Source organism: Pinus tabuliformis, chromosome 2_2 (genome assembly GCF_031772625.1).
Source record: "Pinus tabuliformis cultivar Carrire ecotype Pingquan chromosome 2_2, CPIR1, whole genome shotgun sequence".
Classification (NCBI taxonomy): domain Eukaryota; kingdom Viridiplantae; phylum Streptophyta; class Pinopsida; order Pinales; family Pinaceae; genus Pinus; species Pinus tabuliformis.
The window spans coordinates 834297833-834320441 of NC_142300.1; positions in this window are offsets into that span (position 1 = coordinate 834297833).

Here is a 22609-nt window from a genome sequence, read left to right on the forward strand (position 1 = left end):
TTTTACTTTTGATATTGGGGGGTTTGTTGGGGAGAGGTTTTATGTCTCTCCCTTTCATCCCTATTTGAAGGAACCCATTAGCACACCATCTTATGTGCGAGTGTTAGGTAGTTCCCTTTGACCCATTCCAGCTCAGCGACTCATCACAAGTCGCCCCTCGACAATAACATGGTGGCCCCACCTCCAGAAAGAATTCATATGTCATACATGGTTAGTCTAAACTTGTGAGAGATATTTAAGCTTATTAATGACCCAATTTATTATGATCTTACTTATCGTACAATGTCATCTAAGATCCCCTGAATATTACTTAATCCCAAAGTGGTTTACGTGAAAAGTATAAAATATTTACTTAAAAATGAGACTTCCATGCTTAGTACGCTATGCATTGATCAAGAACATAATATTTACTCAAACTAAATTATTTTCAATGCAATTTGTACACTTATGCTAAGAATGAATAAGTGGGGGAAGATTAACGAGTTTGAAGTTGAAGACCCGGAAGATATGATACAATTTCCAGTAGAAGACTTAACATGGACAGAGATTGAGGGGGACCAAGTTGCGGTGATTCCATATTGTCGACTTGATGATTTCATAAGTGGAGACGAATCAAATGAATGTGCACCCACTCACTTTCTTCTTAAGAAACATTGAAGTAGAGGAATATAGGATATCACACACACCAATTACTCAACATACCTGGAGTACAGTGTGTGAGTCTCTATATGCTTTTTCAAGATACGTATAATTTTTTCAATATGCATAAATATTATATCTAATTTGTAGTAATTTTTTTACGTACAGTTATTGGTTTTCATATGGTCCACAGTCAACAAGGAGAATTAGGAGTGCATCATCAGATCCAAAGACAAACCGCAATCGACATGAAAGTATTAAAGTTGGTTGCCAATGTCACTTCTTTGTGCGACGACTTCAAATGAGACTAGATGATGCTGTAATAATATATACTGCATGTAGACATATTGATAAATCCAATGTTATTTGTCATGGGACAGATGCAATCGGTAGGTCGATGAGAATCAATTATGCACCAAATTTAAGTTGGGATATGCGATCTAGTGTCCAACATTTCCTTAAAAGAGGTTTTAATGTTGCAATGATATGGGACAAGTTCATCTTTGATGTGAAGGATGGATCTGGTGAGTTATACACAGGGATACCTCGAGATACATACATGACAAAAAAATATATAAGTAACATTTACAATGATATCATAAGGCTAGAGTATGGTAAAGATCAAAGTGATCCAAAGAGTGTAGAGTGCTGGTATAAGGAAAACCCAGAGAGTTTTCTCTTCTACCAAAAACAAGATCTTGTTGAAAATATCCCTTTTATCATAGGCATACAAACAAAGTGGATGTGTTCAATGATGCTGAAATACTCTCACAATAATATTATCTCAATGGATTCAACCTTTAGTACAAATAAGTACGGGGTGAGTACATATTTATCCTAAATCTGATTCATTTATTTAACCTCATATTAATGCATGTATCTTATATAAATATAATTATGAACATTTTTTGTAATGCAGTATCAACTTTACACCTTAATGGTTTTCAACGAACATCACAATGGGGTTCCAAAAGCTTGGGTGATATCATCACGCAATACTATAGCTGATCTTTCTAAATGGATGTTGGCCTTACTTGCAATTGGAAACAAAGAGTGACCAGATTGGCATGTTCTTGCCTTCATGACAGATGACGCTACTGCCGAAATTGAAGCATTGAGGTGATGTGTTTATTATTTTTACAAGAGGCATAAAAAATATTGTTAATGTATAATCTCTCTAAAAATTATGTTATTGCAGGTCTTCGATCAAGTGCAAATTATTATTATGTGTGTGGCATGTTCGTCGTGCATGGTTGAAAAATGTTGGAAACAAGGTCCAAGGGATGGAAAACCAAATAAGCATTTTTCGTGGTTTAGGAGAAGTCATGCACATGTGTAAAGATGATGAATTTGTGAGAAAGAAAGTTGAAAGCTTATTTGAAGAATTCAGTGAACAAAAAAGAATTTTGGAATATTTTAGAAATACTTGGTTAGCCAACAACAAAATATGTATGCTTCTTATTGGTGGTTTTAATGACTCTATTTTTCATGTCATATGTATAATTATTAATATATAACTAATAAATTTCTTTCTACAGATATGTGGGCAAAAGCATACAGAAATTTTCCACATTCAAATTAAGATACGAATAATGCCATTGAATCTTACCATCGGTATATCAAGGAAAGGTACCTATGTGAGAAGAACAAGCATGCTATAGAAAGGTTAATTGGTTAATCTATGTTTTGTTTGACAAAGGTTGTATTATATTACAATCATATGCACCGTTTAAAAGAAACTGGTTTTGTACGACCCAGAAAAATATAGGAACAATTGAATTCATCCAAGTGTAGAGCTAAGAAAATCCCAAATGAAGATTGTGTGCCTGATGAAAACAATAATGACTATTGGGTTCGTAGCCAAAATAAGGATACTCGTGACATTTAGTACAATTTCATATATAAGGGTTCTAATCTACACTTCTACAATTGCAATTGGGCCTTGAATGGAAATATCTGTAAACATGTATTGAAAGTTGAGATAATAGTGAGTAACACTATTTTGGGTGAAAATGTAGCACCTCGTGTCACTGATCCCAGGACAGAAAGGCCTAGAATTTTATTTGATTTGAATGAAACACCTATATTGGGCCCAGAAATCCAAATAGAGTTTTCACCATGCTTTGATTCTCCTCCCAATCTGAATTATCATAATGAAACAAGCATTGATAATTTAGAGAATTTCTCATACAATGTTGAATCGACCAATGTACGACAAAATAGTGTATTCTCTGAACATGATGAGATGAAACAAGTTAACTCATCAACCCTTGAGAAATTGAGATCCATAATACCTACAAATTTGGAATATGCATATGCATTGAACAACTTGGTAGACAAAGCATGTCAAGAATACACCAAATTGTTTTTCAATACTATAACTCCATCCAAGATCACTACCAAGAGAAAACATAGTTTCTTGAGTCCAGTAAATAAAAAGAGGCGATGTGGTCACAAGTCAAAATCAGGGACAGATAATCTACGATTTGAAAGGCTTGGACAAGTTCATGCAAGGAAAAAAGAATGGATGAACAATTGGAGTCATCTTCTCAAAAACAAAGAAATGTGGACCACGCGCCTGAGATAATGCAAAATTCTATTATACCCAATATTGGTATGGAAATTTCATGCTATGCATTGTTTTACGTTAAATGCAATATATTAGCATGTTCAACACATTTTCATGACTATATGAACTATTTTTATTGTTACAGCTGAGGGACCCACATCTCACAACATTCCAAATTGTCGAATTCGTTTATTTGATGAACATGATATTGAAAAAAGATCTAGCATTGGGAACACTGCTTCAGCCATTAACACCCCAATATCCTCCCCAAGGGTGCTCCCCCCTATTGTTGAACCAATTAAGTTGTATCATCGCCCACACCCACCACCTTTTTCCTCCATAAATTCTTCCATGCCTATAACCACCTCTGTAATACCTTCCCAATGCTCACCCTACCCTTCAGTCATCCACCATTCTCATTTTTTCAATCGTCCACCCTTAACATTCCAATTTTCCCCCCTAGGTTAATCCCCCGGCCTACAGTGATTCCTACTATCGTACAACTGGTGGGGGTGTATTGTAGCCCACACCCACTACCTTTTCCCTATTTCACATCCACCATGCCTTTATCCAGCACCCCTAAACCATGCCTATATCCGTCACCAAGTGCTCCACCATCTACCCAGGAAGGGCTGTCTTCTCCATTGCCTCAAATCCTCACGGTGAGAATGAGTATTTGATCAAAATATCATCATGAATTAATGAAATTGATTATATGCCTTTCAATTTTTACAACTAATTGATTATTGTAATTTTTTGTAGAGATATCAATTTGGAAATCCACCTGGGAGTGCCAAGAGGGACGAGGGTGACTTATAGACCCGTACTTTAGATCGATCATGATGTTGTTTTTCCATTATGTCATTTATGGGCATGATATTCCATTATTTATGTTGGAAATGAAGTTCTATTTTGTAAAAAAGAAACATGTATACTTGGCCCTAGTTTGAATAAAAATACATAAATTTATACTTGTGTTGATGACAACATCTTCATTGAATTTTAAATCCTTATGTGGATGCAATGTTATATTCTATCAATCTTACGTTACTTTTGATGAATATTTGTAACATATTTTTCTTTTATTATTTACAAATTATCAAGTTTATAAGTTAAGTTATTTTTATATTTATATCTTATTTGATGTTTAAAATGTAATCTTAAGACTTATACCTTGCACCTCAAGATTAATCTGTCTAAAAATACATATGCCTTTCAAACTTGATACTAGATAAAAAACAATAACCACACATTACAATCCAATATCACTTTACAAATACTCTTACCAAGTCTCTTAACAAATATGTAACCGTAGATATTTTTATCATAAGCTACCATACAATAACGACTCTTAAGTATAAACAAATATATATCGAAAAAAATATAAAAGCTTAAATATATTTTCACATCCTCGACCCTAGAATATTCATTTATTTCTTTACATATGAGTTATAGTTTATAGTTTATGTTCATATTCCATAGATTTTACATGTGAGAATCAACCCATTTAATAAACATGTACTTGTTATTTAACCTCTTTAACCTTTATTGATTTTTTTTTGTTTTATGGGGTTAAGGGTGTGATTGGAGAAGAGGGAATATTAAGATTACCAAAATAAAATTACAATTGAAATAGTAAGGAAGTATAAAGTTAAAAGTTGTAAATTTAAATTTTGAAATGGTTAATATTCTAAAGTGAAATGTTGATTTTTAAGAGTGGAAATATCGATGGATAGAAGTATGTATTTGGAATCAAAAAATGTGAATTCCATTAATTTCAAACCTCCAAACTGCGAATTTTGATTTCTAAAGCGTTAAGTGTCATGTTTTGTTTCAAAAATATAAATTTTGATTTCAAAGTTGTTAATTTAAATTAAAAAATAGTGAATTTCAAAGTAGCTGTTTTGAAGTGTAAATTTGGATTTTCAAAGTAGTGATATTGGTTTTCAAAATGCCAATTGTTAAAATAATTTCAAATTACAAAAACGACATGCATATACGGAAGATATGCACATATACGGAAATTGCGCATATCTTCCGTATATCCCTAACTTTCCTGTATGTGCATACCTTCCGTATATGCACATCATTCATGTATCTGCATCGTAAATGTGCAAATTCCATATACAAAAATTGCACATATATGGAAACTGTGCATATATAGAAGATGTGAGCATATACGGAAATTCGGCATATATGGAAGATATGCGCATGTCTTCTGTATATCCCTAACTTTCTTGTATGTGCATATCCTCCATATATGCACGTCGCTTATGCTTCTGCATCTTATATGCACAAATTCAATATACAGAAATTGCGCATATACGGAAACAGTGCATATACGGAAGATATGCGCATGTCTTCAATATATGCACAGTTTCCGTATATACGCAATTTCTGTATATGGAATTTGCGCATCTGCGATGCAGATACACGAACGACGTGCATATACGGAAGATATTCACATACAGGAAAGTTAGGTATATACGGAAGACATGCGCATATCTTCCGTATATGCCCAGTTTCTGTATATGCGCATATCTTCCGTATATGCACAGTTTTCGTATATGTGCAATTTCTGTATATGGAATTTGTGCATCTACGAGGCAGATACATGAACGACGTACATATACAGAAGATATGCACATATAGAAAAGTTAGGGATATAGGGAAGATATGTGCACATCTTCCGTATATGCACAGTTTCTGTATATATGCAATTTCTATATATTGAATTTGCGCATATACGATGCAGAAGCATAAACGAAGATATGTACAAATTCCATATATAGAAATTGCACATATACGGAAACTGTGCATGTATGAAACATGTGCGCATATACAGAAACTGGGCATATATGGAAGATATGCGCATGTCTTACATATATCCCTAACTTCCCTATATGTGCATATCCTCCATATATGCACGTCGCTCATGTATCTGCATCACAGATGCGCAAATTCCATATACAGAAATTGCGCATATACGGAAACTGTGCATATACGGAAGGCATGTGCATATCTTCCGTATATGCACACATTTTGTATATGCGCAATTTCTGTGTATCGAATTTGTGCGTATACGATGCAGAACGACGTGCTTATACGGAAGATATTCACATACAGGAAAGTGAGGGATATATGGAAGACATGCGCATATCTTCCGTATATGCCCAGTTTCCGTAAATGCGCACATCTTCCGTATATGCACAGTTTCCGTATATGCACAATTTCTGTAATATAAATGAAGATATGCACAAATTCCATATACAGAAATTGCGCATATACGGAAACTATGCATATATGGAAACTAGGCATATATGGAAGATATGCGCATGTCTTCCGCATACCCCTAACTTTCTTGTATGTGCATATCTTCCCTGTATGCATGTCGTTTGTGTATCTACATTGTGTACGCGCAAATTCAATATACGTAAATTGCGCATATATGAAAACTGTGCATATATGGAAGATATTATATGCGTGCATATCTTCCGTATATGCACAATTTCTGTATATCGAATTTGCGCATCTACGATGCAGATACACGAACGACATGCATATACGGAAGATATGCACATACAGGAAAGTTAGGGATATACGGAAGACATGCGCATATCTTCCGTATATGCTCAGTTTCCGTATATGCGCACATCTTCCGTATATGCGCACATCTTCTGTATATACACAATCTCCGTATATGTGCAATTTCTGCTTAAGGAATTTGTACATATCTTTGTTTACGCTTCTGCATCGTATATGCGCAAACTCCATATACAGAAATTGCACATATATGGAAACTATGCATATATGGAAGATGTGCGCATATACGGAAACTGGGCATATACGGAATATATGCGCATGTCTTCCATATATCCTTAACTTTCCTGTATGTGCATATCTTCCATATATGCACGTCGTTCATGTATTTACATCGCAAATGCGCAAATTCCATATACAGAAATTGCGCATATACGTAAACTGTGCATATACGGAAGATGTGCGCATATACGGAAACTAGGCATATACGGAAGAATGCGCATGTCTTCCGTATATCCCTAACTATCCTGTATATGCATATCTTCCTTATATGCACGTCGTTCATGTATCTGCATCGCAGATGCGCAAATTCCATATACAGAAATTGCACATATACGGAAATTGGGCATATACGGAATATGTGCGCATATACGGAAACTGGGCATATACGGAAGATGTGCGCATATACAGAAACTAGGCATATACGGAAGATATGCGCATGTCTTCCGTATATCCCTAACTATCATGTATATGGATATCTTCCATATATGCACGTTGTTCATGTATCTGCATCGCAGAGGCGCAAATTCCATATACAGAAATTGCGCATATACGGAAATTGGACATATACGGAAGATGTGCGCATCTACGGAAACTGGGCATATACGGAAGATATGCGCATGTCTTCCATATATCCCTAACTTTCCTGTATGTACATATCTTCGTTTATGCTTCTGCATCGTATACGCGCAAATTCCATATACAGAATTTGGGCATATACGAAAACTGTGGATATACGAAGGATGTCCGCATATACGGAAACTGTGCATATACGGAATATGTGCGCATATACAGAAATTGGGCATATACGGAAGATATGCGTATGTCTTCCGTATATCCATAACTTTCCTGTATGTGCATATTTTCCATATATGCACGTCATTCATGTATCGGCGTCATATACGCGCAAATTCAATATACAGAAATTGCGCATATAAGAAAATTGTGCATATACGGAAGATATGCGTATATCTTCTGTATATGCACAGTTTCCATATATGCGCAATTTCTATATATTGAGTTTGCGCATATATGATGCAGATACATGAACGACGTGCATATACGGAAGATATGCACATATAGGAAAGTGTGGGATATATGGAAGACATGCGCATATCTTCCGTATATGCCCTGTTTCCATATAAGCACACATCTTCCGTATATGCATAGTTTCCGTATATGAGCAATTTTTGTATATTGAATTTGCACATATATGATGCAGAAGCATAAACGATGTGCATATACAGAAGATATGCGATATCTTCTGTATATGCCCAATTTCCGTATATGCGCACATCTTCTGTATATTCACAGTTTCTGTGTATGTGCAATTTCTGTATATCGAATTTGCACATCTGCAATGCTGATACATGAACGACGTGCATATACGGAAAATATGCACATACAAGAAAGTTAGGGATATACGGAAGACATGCGCATATCTTCCGTATATGCCTAGTTTCCGTATATGCGCACATCTTCCCTATATTTATAGTTTCCATATATACGCAATTTTTGTATATTGAATTTGTGGATATACGATGCAGAAGCATAAACAACGTGCATATACGGAAGATATGCCAAATTTCTGTATATGCGCACATCTTCCATATATGCACGGTTTCCGTATATGCAAAATTTATGTATATGGAATTTGCGCATCTGCGATGCAGATACATGAATGATGTGCATATACGGAAGATATGCACATATAGGAAATTTAGGGATATACGGAAGACATGCACATATCTTCCGTATATGCCCAATTTCTGTATATGCCATGTTTCCGTATATCCGCAATTTCTGTATATGGAATTTGCGCATCTACGATGCAAATACATGAACAACGTACATATACAGAAGATATGCACATACAGGAAAGTTAAGGATATACGGAAGATATGCGCACATCTTCCGTATATGCACAGTTTCCGTATATCGGCAATTTCTGTATATTGAATTTGCGCATATATGATGCAGAAGTATAAACGAAGATATATACAGATTCCATATATAGAAATTGCGCATATACAGAAACTATGCATATACGGAAAATGTGCGCATATAAGGAAACCGAGCATATACGGAAGATATGCGCATGTCTTCGTATATCCCTAACTTTCCTGTATATGCATATCTTCTGTATATGCACATCGTTCATGTATCTGCATCGTATACGTGTAAATTCAATATATAGAAATTGCGCATATATAGAAACTGTGAATATATGGAAGATATGTGTGCATCTCTTACGTATATGCACAGTTTCCATATATACGCAATTTCTGTATATGGAATTTGCGCATCTACGATGCAGATACATGTACGACGTGCATATACAGAAGATATGCACATACAGGAAAGTTAGCGATATACGGTAGACATTCGCATATCTTCCGTATATGCCCAATTTCCGTATATGCGCAATTTCTGTAACATAAACGAAGATATGTACAAATTCCATATACAAAAATTGCGCATATACAGAAACTGTGCGCATATACGAAAATTAGGCATATACGGAAGATATGCACATATCTTCCGTATATGCCTAACTTTCCTATATGTGCATATCTTCCTATATGTGCATATCTTCCGTATATGCACGTCGTTTATGCTTCTGCATCGTATATGCGAAAATTCAATATACAAAAATTGCGCATATACAGAAACTGTGCGCATATACGAAAATTAGGCATATACGGAAGATATGCACATATCTTCCGTATATGCCTAACTTTCCTGTATGTGCATATCTTCCGTATATGCACGTCGTTTATGCTTCTGCATCGTATATGCGAAAATTCAATATACAAAAATTGCGCATATACGGAAACTGTGCATATATGGAAGATGTGCGGATATACGCAGACTGGGCATATACGGAAGATATGCGCATGTATTCCGTATATCCCTAACTTTCCTGTATGTGCATATCTTTCGTATATGCACGTCGTTCATGTATCTGCATCGTATACGGGAAAATTCAATATACAAAAATTGCGCATATACGGAAACTGTGGATATACGGATGATATGCGCATATCTTCCGTATATACACAGTTTCCATACATGCCCAATTTCTGTATATGGAATTTGCGCATCTGCGATGCAGATACACGAACGACGTGCATATACGGAAGATATGTACATACAGGAAAGTTAGGGATATACAGAAGACATGCGCATATCTTCCGCATATGCCTAGTTTCTGTAAATGCGCACATCTTCCGTATATGCACAGTTTCCATATATGCGCAATTTTTGTATATTGAATTTGCGCATATACGATGTAGAAGCATAAACGACGTGCATATACGGAAGATACGCCCAATTTTCGTATATGCGCACATCTTCCGTATATGCACAGTTTCTGTATATGCGCAATTTCTATATATGGAATTTGCGCATCTGCGATGCAGATACATGAACGACGTGCATATACAGAAGATATTCACATACAAGAAAGTTAGGGATAGACGGAAGACATGCGCATCTCTTCCGTATATGCCTAGTTTCTGTATATCCGCATATCTTCCGTATATGCCCAGTTTCCGTATATGTGCAATTTCTGTCTATGGAATTTGCGCATCTATGATGCAGATACATGAACGATGTGCATATGCGGAAGATATGCACATACAGGAAAGTTAAGGATATACGGAAGATATGCGCACATCTTCCGTATATGCACAGTTTCTGTATATGCGGAATTTTTGTATATTGAATTTGCGTATATACGATGCAGAAGCATAAACGAAGATATGTACAAATTCAATATATAAAAATTGCGCATATACGGAAATTGGGCATATATAGAAGATGTGCGCATATACGTAAACTGCACATATACGGAAGATATGCGCATGTCTTCCGTATATCCCTAACTTTCCTGTATGTGTATATCTTCCATATATGCACGTCGTTCATGTATCTGCATCGTATACGCGCAAATTCAATATACAAAAATTGCGCATATACGGAAACTGTGCATATACAGAAGATATGCGTGCATCTTTTCCGTATATGCGAAATTTCTCTATATGAAATTTGCGCATCTACGATGCAGATACATGAATGATGTGCATATACGAAAGATATGGACATACAAGAAAGTTAGGGATATACAGAAGACATGCGCATATCTTCTGTATATGCCCAGTTTCCGTATATGCGCACATTTTCCGTATATGCACAGTTTCCGTATATGTGCAGTTTTTGTATATTGAATTTCTACATATACGATGCAGAAGCATAAACGATTTGCATATATGAAAGATATGCACAATTTCCGTATGTGCGCACATGTTCCGTATATGCACAGTTTCCGTATATACGCAATTTCTGTATATGGAATTTGCGCATCTGCGATGCAAATACATGAACGACGTGCATACACAGAAGATATGCATATACAAGAAAGTTAGGGATATACGGAAGACATGCGCATATCTTCTGGATATGCCCAGTTTCCGTATATGCTCATATCTTCCGTATATGTACAGTTTCCGTATATGCGCAATTTTTGTATATGGAATTTGCGCATCTACGATGCAGATACATGAACGACGTGTATCTACGGAAGATATGCACATACAGGAAAGTTAGGGATATACGGAAGATATGCGCACATCTTCCATATATGCACAGTTTCCGGATATACGCACCTGTTCCGTATATGCCTAATTTCCATATATGCGCAATTTCTATATATGGAATTTGTACATATCTTCGTTTAAGCTTCTGCATCATATATGCTCAAATTCAATATACAGAAATTGCAGATATACGGAAACGGTGCATATATGAAAGATGTGCACATATACGTAAACTGTGCATATACGAAAGATGTGCGCTTACAGGAAAGTTAGGGATATATGGAAGACACACATATATCTTCTGTATATGCGCAATTTTTGTATATTGAATTTGCGCATACACGATGCAGAACCATAAACGATATGCATATACTGAAGATACGCCCAATTTTCGTATATGCGTACATCTTCTGTATATGCACAGTTTCTGTATATCCGCAATTTTTGTATATGGAATTTGAGCATATACGATGCAAAAGTATAAACGAAGATATGTACGAATTCCATATACAAAAATTACGCATATACGGAAAATGTACGCATATACGGAAGATATGCGCATGTCTTCCGTATATCCCTAACTTTCCTGTATGTGCATATCTTCCGTATATGCACATCGTTCATGTATCTGCATCGTGGATGTGCAAATTCCATATACAGAAATTGCGCATATACGGAAACTGTACATATATGGAAGAGATGTGCATATCTTCCGTATATGCACGTCGTTCATGTATCTGCATCGTATACTCGCAAATTCAATATACAGAAATTGCGCATATACGGAACTGTGCATATACAGACGATATGCGTGTATCTCTTCCGTATATGCACAGTTTCCGTATATGCGCAATTTCTGTATATGGAATTTGCACATACACGATGCAGATACATGAACGACGTGCATATACGGAAGATATGCGCATACAGGAAAGTTATGGATATACGGAAGACATGCGCATATCTTCCGTATATGCCCAGTTTCCTTATATGCGCACATATAGTTTCCGTATATGCGCAATTTTTTTATATTGATTTTGCACATATACGATGCAGAAGCATAAACGACGTGCATATACAAAAGATATGCCCAATTCCCGTATATGCGCACATCTTCCGTATATGCACAGTTTCCATATATGCGTAATTTCTGTATAGGGAATTTGCGCATCTGCGATATAGATACATGAACAACGTGCATATATGGAAGATATGCACATTCAGGAAAGTTAGGGATATATGGAAGACATGATCATATCTTCTGTATATGCCGAGTTTCCGTATATGCGCAATTTCTATATATGGAATTTGCGCATCTACGATGCAGATACATGAATGATGTGCATATACGGAAGATATGCACATACAAGAAAGTTAGGGATATGCGCACATCTTCTGTATATGCACAGTTTCCGTATATGCACACATCTTCCGTATATGCCCAATTTTCTTATATGCGCAATTTCTGTATATGAAATTTGTACATATATTCATTTCCGCTTCTACATCGTATATGCACAAATTCAATATACCGAAATTGCGCATATACAGAAACTGTGCGCCTATACAGAAACTGTGCATATACGGAAGATGTGCACATACAAGAAAGTTAGGGATATACGGAAGACATTCACATATCTTCCGTATATGCCCAGTTTCCGTATATGTGCACATCTTCCGTATATGCCCAATTTCCGTATATGCGCAATTTCTGTAACATAAACAAAGATATGTACAAATTCTATATACAGAAATTCCGTATATACGGAAACTGTGCATATGCGGAAGATGTGCGCATATTCGGTCATTGGGCATATACGGAAGATATGCGCATATCTTCCATATATACACGTCGTTTATGCTTCTGCATCATATATGCGCAAATTCAATATACAAAAATTGCGCATATACGGAAACTGTGCATATACAGAAGATGTGCGTATATATGGAAACTGGGCATATACGGAAGATATCCACATGTCTTCTGTATATCCCTAACTTTCCTGTATGTGCATATCTTCCGTATATGCACGTCGTTCGTGTATCTACATCGTATACGCGTAAATTCAATATACAGAAATTGCGCATATACGGAAACTGTGCATATACGGATGATATGGGCATATCTTCCATATATGCACAGTTTCTGTATATGCCCAATTTCTATATATGGAATTTGCGCATCTGCGATGCAGATACACGAACGACGTGCATATACGGAAGATATGCACATACAGAAAAGTTAGGGATATACGGAAGACATACGCATATCTTCCGTATATGCACACATCTTTCGTATATGCACAGTTTCTGTATATGCGCAATTTTTGTATATTGAATTTGCGCATATACGATGCAGAACCATAAACGACGTGCATATACGGAAGATATGCCCAATTTCTGTATATGCGCACATCTTCCGTATATGCACGGTTTCTGTATATGCGCAATTTCTGTATATGGAATTTGCGCATTTGCAATGCAGATACATGAACGATGTGCATATACGGAAGATATGCACATACAGGAAAGTTAGGGATATACGGAAGACATGCGCATATCTTCCGTATGTTCGCAGTTTCTATATATGCGAATATCTTCCGTATATGCCCAGTTTCCGTATATGTGCAATTTCTGTATATGAAATTTGCACATCTACTTTGCAGATACATGAACGACGTGCATATACGGAGGATATCTACATACAGGAAAGTTAAGGATATACGAAAGATATGCGCACATCTTCCGTATATGCACAGTTTCCGTATATGCGCAATTTTTGTATAATGAATTTGCGCATATACGATGCAGAAGCATAAACGGAGATATATACAAATTCCATATACAGAAATTGCGCATATAAGGAAATTGGACATATACGGAAAATGTGCGCATATATGGAAACTAGGCATATACGGAAGATATGTGTATGTCTTCCATATATCCGTGACTTTCCTGTATGTGCATATCTTCCGTATATGCACGTCGTTCATGTATTTGCATCGTATACGCACAAATTCAATATACAGAAATTGCGCATATACGGAAACTGTGCATATACAGAAGATATGCATGCATCTCTTCTGTATATGCACAGTTTCCATATATGCGCAATTTCTGTATATGGAATTTGCATATCTACGATGCAGATACATGAATGACGTGCATATACGGAAGATATGCACATATAGGAAAGTTAGGGATATACGGAAGACATGCGCATATCTTTCGTATATGCCAAGTTTCCGTATATGCGCACATCTTCTGTATATGCCCAATTCCCGTATATGCGGAATTTCTGTATACCGAATTTGCGCATCTGCGATGTAGATACATGAACGACGTGCATATACGGAAGATATGCACATACAGGATAGTTAGTGATATACGGAAGACATGCGCATATCTTCTATATATGCCCAGTTTCCGTATATGCGCACATCTTCCGTATATGCACAATTTCCGTATATGCGCAATTTCTGTATATGGAATTTGCGCATCTGCGATGCAAATACATGAACGATGTGCATTTACAGATGATATGCACGTACAGGAAAGTTAGGGATATACGGAAGACATGCGTATATCTTCTGTATATGCGCACATCTTCCGTATATGGATAGTTTCCGGCGCAATTTCTGTATATGGAGTTTGTACATATCTTCGTTTATGTATCTACATCATATACACGCAATTTCCATATACATGAATTGTGCATATACTAAAATTGTGCATATACAGAAGATATGCGCATATACGAAAATTGGGCATATACGGAAGATATGCGCATGTCTTCCGTATATCTCTAACTTTCCTGTACATACATATCATTCATATATGCACGTCGTTCATGTATCTGCATCGTAGATGCGCAAATTCCATATACAGAAATTGCGCATATACGGAAATTGTGCATATACGGAAGATGTGCGCATATACGGAAACTGGGCATATACGGAAGATATGAGCAATTATGCTAGACAATATCCACGCAATTAGGAATTTCCTACAAGCAACCTTTCACATCATCGGGACAAATATACACGGGCTCTCAACCAATGTATATTTTCCACAGGAGGCATCGCTTAAAGCCAGAATCCTTAACACTCTCTCTGCAATCAACCATGACAGGTTGCACCCTTTATCGATTTCTGGAGGAGACTTTAACATGATTACTAGGCTAGAATAGAAAACGGGAGGAAGATGCAGAGGAAGTCAGGAAGGGATACCCCTAAAGGACTTCTTTCAGAACAATTGGCTCATCGACCTACCCTTCAATATTGGTGTATTTACTTAGAACAATAGGAGAGCAAGTAAGCAGCAGATCGCTTCTTATCTGGACAGGTTCTTGCTCTCAGACAATGCTATTCATCTTGGTGTAGACTTCGCAGCCTCCATTTTTTCCTCTTTCAGGATTTAATCACTGGCCCATCTCCCTCCATTGGTTGCATCCTGGCAATTTGATCCGCAGACCGTTCCGCTTTGAGGCTTTCTGGATGTCTCATCTGGATTTCTAAGGCTTAATCAATTCATAATGGAACAATTTTTCCCCTCCTCCAGGTTCAAAAATGTTCCAATTCCAGCAAAAGCTTAAGCACCTCAAAAGCAAGATCAAACGCTGGAATCACACTTCTTTTGGTAATATCTTCCAGGCTCAGGAAGCCCTCGAGCTGGAAATGAAGCAATTGCAGCAGAGGATTATTACTGAAGGCCGCTCAGAGGACCTGTCAAAACAGGAAAAAATTATTGAAGCGCAACTCACAGAAAGGGCTAAGCAGGAAGAAACGTTATGGAGGCAAAAATCAAGAGTCAGATGGCTTAAAGATGGAGAGAAAAACACTAAATTTTTTCTGGGGGTGAATGCAACGTTCATAGCCCTGGTTCCCAAGGTGGACATGCCAAGCACACCTGACAAGTACAGGCCTATCGCACTATGTAACATAATCTATAAGATTGTCTCCAAAATCATTGCCTCCAGGCTCAAACTGCTACTTCCTCTCATCATCTCGCCTGAGAAATCTGGATATGTCGAAGGTAGGCAGATCACCGATGGTATCATCTTAACTCATGAAATAATTCATTCCCTGAAGATTTCCAAGAAGCCAGGTATGCTCCTCAAACTAGATCTCTCAAAGGCCTTTGATAGCCTAAGCTAGATGTATATTAAAAAAGTTCTAATTGCTTTTGGATTTGTTTCTCCCTGGGTCAGATGGGTCATGAACCTCATCTCTTCATCTTTCTTTTCTATTATGGTCAATGGTATACCCTCATCTCTTTTTCATCCTTCCCGGGGAATTAGGCAGGGAGACCCTCTATCCCCTTTCTTGTTCGTTATCATGGCAGAAGGATTAGGCCAAAGTATTAAATCAGCTCAGCAATCCCTCTGTCTCAAAGGCCTATCCTTTCATAACTCTCCAGCCTTCACACACTAGCAATTCGTTGATGACAACATGCTTTTTGGGCATCCCTCGGTCCAGGAAGCCCGACTGCTCAAATCCCTTCTGTCGGACTTTTCGGAAGCCTCAGGTGCCTCTATCAATAAATCCAAATCTCAGATCTTCTTTTTCCATACTCCTTCTTTAACTCAGGCAGCTATAGCCCGTATTCTAGGATTCTCCATTGCTACCCTCCCATCCAAATATTTAGGTGCTCCTCTGACTGCCTCAGCCCTAAAGCACTCCTCTTGGAAAATCCTCTTAGAGAATCTGGAGGCGCGGCTATCCTCTTGGACTCACAGATCTCTAAATATGGCGAGTCGACTTGTCCTCATAAAATTAGTACTTCAGGCTATGCCACTATACCTCTTCTCCATCCTTGCAGCACCCAAATGGATTCTCAAAGAAATCAAGCTTCTCCAAAGATCTTTTCTCTGGGGCAATAATGGTCACAAGCGAAAGTGGGCTCTAGTCAAATGGGACACTGCTTGTCTACCAAAGAAAGGGGGTGGTATTGGTTTAATGGATCCCTCTCAAAGCAATGAGATCATGGGAGCTAGAATCTGGTGGAAATGGCTTACGGAGCCTCTCACCCCTTGGGCCTCTCTGTCAATGGCTAAGTATGCAAGGAATTACCCAGCGGAGGAACTAATAAGAATATCAGAGGTTAGCATGGGTTCCCTTATATGGAACTCGGCCAAGCAGCACAGGAATCTCATTCAACAACATAGCTTTTGGGAAGTGAAGAATGGCAACACTGAAAGATTTTGGGAAGACTCATGGGAGCAGATGCCCAAATTAAAGGACCAACTCCCTCTTACTCAACCCCTGGAGCAGGAGATGCAATCTTATGGTAAGGTGAAAAAACTTCTGGGGAAATTCACCAACCCAAGAGTACGAAGAATGGCTCAAGGCGGATCAGATTTTAAGACAGGGCTCGACACAAGTCCAACAAATTCTAGACACAGAATTAACAAAAAGAAGAATTCGGCATTCTAATGAAAAGGACATTCTTCGGTGGGGATATGAAGAAAGAGGTACCTATTCTACGAGAGAGGCCTATAATATCATTATCAAGGCACATACAGTGAAAGATCCTCTCTAGAGCATAATCTGGGACCCTTCCATATGGCCGAAAATCTCCACCTTTCTATGGCTCCTATGTCATAACAAGATTCTCATGTGGGATAATCTCAGAAAGAGGAACTTTCATGGGCCCTCAATATGCCCTAATTGCAGACAAGAGGAGGAAACCATCAAGCATCTAATGCTGTCCTGTCAGACTGCATGCAAGCTCTAGGAAAAGGTCAGTTTCCGCTGCCAAAAGGAAGGAAGAACTCATGGAGACACCATTGCCACTGTGCGCAACTGGGATCATAACCCTTATCAAAGCAAGATTTTAAATTTCCTTTGGAAGCTCATTCCGGGCTTTCTCATGTGGGCCATATGGAAGGAGAGAAACAGCAGAATATTTAAGGATCACTCTATGCGGCTGGAAGATATCTGGAAAATAATCTGCCAAAATATTGAGGAAACCATATCTCTCAAAACCTGGTATCAGGAGGATCTCCCAACTAACCCCCAAGAACAATCCATGTGGGCCAATTGGAACTTCTAATGCAAGCAAGAACAACTTATCAAAGGAACAAAGCCTCTAAGGAACCATTTACCTAAGAAATGGTTACCTCCCCCTATGCATATGTACCAGCTAAATTTTGATGGCGCCTCAAAAGGCAACCCAGGAAATTCAGGCTTTGGAGGGATTTTTAGAGATTACAAGGGGGCTCCTCTTTTAACCTTCTTAGGTTCAAAGGAGAGGGAAATTCCCAGATCATCATAAATATGGTCACAAAAATCCTGCAAGGATCCTCCTCTGGAAAAGTGAGCAACAGCTAGAGAATGGCAAAAAGGCTTGAACTTATTGAATGTTGGCTCTCCTCTAACAGAGCGATCACTTTAAAGCATATTCGAAGGGAAGGGAATAAAATTGCGGACTTACTTGCTAATATGGGGGTTGATTGTAGGATGGATCTTCATGTTGGATCAATTTCAAGCCTAGCATCTGAATCTCAACTCACAGATTACAACAACCTAGTGAAGAAGGAAATGCAACAGGAGGAAGGAGAACACCCAGATGCGGGTGAAATTAATGAAACATAATGAGCTTATTCACTGATGGACAGGCTGGGTACTACCAGATGCAGCTCTACGTGGCTTCCCAGGATTTCACTCGACGCAAATTGGATAGCCTTAAGAGAGGTAGATTTGGAGGAATGTCTGCATTAATGGCTCACTTCGTCCAAGGTGATGCTTCAGCTGTTATATTCATGGCGCTCTGTTTTATCCTCTCCACAACTTTTTCTCAGCCTCCATGCTCCAGGTTCTGGCCTACAGCGGGTCTGTGGTCTTGTTATGCTGAGGGTCGTGATGGTAGGCTAGTCTATGCAATTGGTGGAAAGCTTTTAATTACCCCTGAGTTTCGAATTGGGCTGCACTCTCAGGCCCGTCTTGAGTGGACAAAGAGGTCCCTTGCGTTGTTCTATAGCCCTCCATCCATTGCCCCTGGTCTCATTGTGTGCTCCCCTCACCACCTCAACATGGTGCATCAGAGTATGAGGAGTCGCTACAGGGGACACCGAGGTAGCCGAAGGCGTTCGAAGGTTAGCAGTTCTGTGGATCCTGCCCTGCCTCCTGTTGCTATCCCCTCCCCTCCGGTGGTTTCACCTCCTCATAGCCCTTCTCGCAGGCCGACCCTGAACAGTGCGTTCCAGACCACTCACTTCAAATTTCAGAGCAATATCAGTAGGCCAATGATCACTGCTCATATCACTATTATCCTTTCTGAAGAAGAAAGCCAGCTTCATCCTCTGGTGCGAGTGGTGTCTGAGCAATCTCAAAGCAGCGAGCAGTTTATGGCAGAAGGAAGTCTGGTGAATCGAAAGGGCAAGATGCTCGACAGAGGAGATGCTCCTAGCGGTATTATGCCTTCGGATGCCATCATCCCAGTGGACGAGGAAGTCAATTCCATGGCCACTCATCACCCCACGACGAACCCAGAAGGCGAGAAGGCAGGAACTGAAGATATGTGGACTGGTATTGTGTGTCAGGAGGTGAAGATGCCCCCGAATGAGGACGTGGAGGTATAATGCCACCTGGGCATGCCCAAACTTCTTTTGGTTTTGCTGATGTTTTATATGGTCAACCTCAGGCAATTTTGTTTGGAGTTCTAGTTTAACATCTACATCCAGATGATTTTGTTATTCCCCTCGAGCAACGACAGTATAGAGATCTTCTGGGTAGCTAGGGAAAGTCTCTGTCTTGCTTTCGTGTGCTTTCTTATGTTATGCTGGTCTATCTCTGGTTTCGATATCTGTTCTCTTGTCCTCTATAACTGCTTCTCCCAGGCTCTCCCTATACTGGGGGAGGTTTCCTGTGTTGAGTGCTCTCGGGTGATGTTATCCGAAGCCTCAACTCCTTGTAATATTATTTTACTTTTCAGTTAATAGAATTAGTCATTTACCGAGAAATTTTTTTTTATATATATATATAAACAATGATATATATGTGATTTATAGTGAAGAATATAATATTTCTTTTTGAAGTGAATTTACAAAAGATAATTAAAAAAATAGAATTTTAAATCTATTGTGACTATAAATGTTAATAAAAATATAAATAAAATCATATTTACCTTTTTTTCTTCTTTCTTTATTTGATATAATTTTTAAGATTAATTAAATAAAATAAATTATGAATTGATGATAATATTTATGAATATCATTTTAATTTATTATGTTTTTAAAATTTCTGAATAATTTATTTAATAAGATGATGTTGATAAAAATGAAAAATTAACTTTAAAATGAATGAAATGAATCATATAACAATAATAGTTGTTTTGGCCTGGTTAAGTTTATTTTGAGTGGTTGAGAGAAATTTTTGTTATTCTCTCCACAAAAGTTTAATTATTGTAAATGATATGTTGAGCTCATGTTGAGTATATTGTTGCAATGACTTTGAATCTTGTTGATTGGCCTCGTGGCTAGAAGATTCTAGGGTTTAACCTTTACAGTCTCAAGGGGTCATCCCAATTGGTGATCCACGTAATGTTAGTCTCTTGTGACTAATAAATCCAAGGTTCAAATACCCATGGTTTGATTTACAGAGAGGAGATGAAGCTTGATCCCAATTGTTGATCGAAGTATTGTGCTAAAAAGAAATTAATTTTGAGACTCTATATAGTAAATATTATTATTAAGTTGGTTATCTTGATTATTAACATAGATATTAATTTTTAAAATATTTGTGGATAATCCACATATAAAGACTTAATATTAAACCTAAAGTGTAAAAATAAGATAACCATGGCTAAAATAACTTCCAATTTTTATGAGTTTCATATTGTTCAATTTCCAAAACATTAATGAAAGATTTATCACATTTTCTACATTATGAGGATTGAGAGTGCTTTCTCTTAAACTCTCTAGTTTGTACTCATATTAGATGTAAACTAAGGCAGCTATATAAATTAAATGTTGGGTAAATGGAGAGAGGCATGAATATATACTAGAGATCAAAACACTTCATCATAATACATTGAATGTTGCTAAAATTTAAAAAGCCATAAAAAATAACTAAATTATGACATTATTTTAAATTATTATTATTAATAATATTAATAAAAAGATTATATATATATATATATATATATATATATATATAGAATAACATTTTTATCCATAGATATTTGTCCCACTTTATGAGAAAGTATTATAGTTCATCAATACCACATGCCCCCAAAAAATTATTCAAATTATTTTTTGTATTACCAATTTTTTGACCTTTTAAATAATAATAAAAATAAGATCTTAAAGTGTTTCTTTATATGTTTTTCAAATACAGAAATAAAATGATAAAAAATTCTAAATAATTATTTCCTATTTGAAAGTTTGATAAATCATTTTTCATAACTACCATCATCAATTTCTGTAAATGATGAGATCTTGAAGTGTTTCTTTATATATTTTTCAAACATAAAAATAAAATGCTAAATAATTATTTACCATTTGAAAATTTGATAAATCATTTTTCATAACCACCGGCATCAATTTCATCAGTTTCTGTAAATATATGTTGAAAATATTATTTAAAGATACCAAATTTCATACTACCAAATTCTAACGCTATACTATGTATGCCAATTAATAAATTATTCTTTAAATTTTTTAATATTAAATTAGTTTCAATTAATATTTGGTACCGAAATACATTTTTCTCCAATTTTTTGTGAAAAAAAAGCATTCATATAATATCATCGAAAATTACATTATATGTGTGTGTGTGTGTGTATTAGTTAACGGCCCCATAAATAACAACCATTTAGCAAAAAAAAGGATCTATGAACAAAAGATACAAAACAACAGAAAAGAAACAGTTGATAACTGCAGAGTGGTACAAACAGAGCAGCCCAAAAGATCATAAAGATGTTGACAGTAAGAATCTGTAATCACAGACATAAAAAGAGTGGATCATTGTTCGCAGAGTGGTAG